At 32.3% G+C, this 446-nt stretch overlaps 1 protein-coding gene across 1 annotated transcript in view; it reads left to right on the top strand.

Annotated features, from left to right (window-relative positions):
• Positions 1 to 446, top strand: part of LOC119582197 (alpha-(1,6)-fucosyltransferase-like) — a gene marked incomplete at its 5' end in the record, with an annotated part of 21073 nt that overhangs the window by 18797 nt on the left and 1830 nt on the right.

The following is a 446-nucleotide window of genomic DNA, read 5'->3' as shown; positions in this document are numbered from 1 at the left end:
GTGAATATGCATGTGTGCATGAATGCATGTATGGATATCTAATTAACCAGCCATATATTATATGTTACCCAGATTTTTTCTAGATCATATCTAGATCTCAGAGGTCATAAAAACATTTTTGCCGTTTGGAATTTTCTTAGAAATGGTATTTCAAAAAATGTTCTCATAATTCTGCTTTCATCTATATCTTTCCGACTTTGAAATAATGACTTTGTATTAAAAATGAATTCTCAACTTAATTTACCTTTCTGTTTGTGTTCGAGTTCCTGGCACTTTTACAAGATGCAAGATGTATTTTACTCGAATGTAGCTTATTACCCTTTCAACATCGATGCCATTATAATGTCCTATTGTAAGGTATTCCCCGTCCTCGTTCTCATTAACATTTTCCTTGACCGTTCTTCATGTATTTGTAGCTGTTATTTGACCCATAGTATTAAGAACTT

The sequence above is a fragment of the Penaeus monodon genome, chromosome 15 (assembly GCF_015228065.2).
Source record: "Penaeus monodon isolate SGIC_2016 chromosome 15, NSTDA_Pmon_1, whole genome shotgun sequence".
Taxonomy (NCBI): domain Eukaryota; kingdom Metazoa; phylum Arthropoda; class Malacostraca; order Decapoda; family Penaeidae; genus Penaeus; species Penaeus monodon.
The sequence above is the reverse complement of the archived record's forward strand: the minus strand, read 5'-3'. Positions and strand labels throughout refer to the sequence as shown.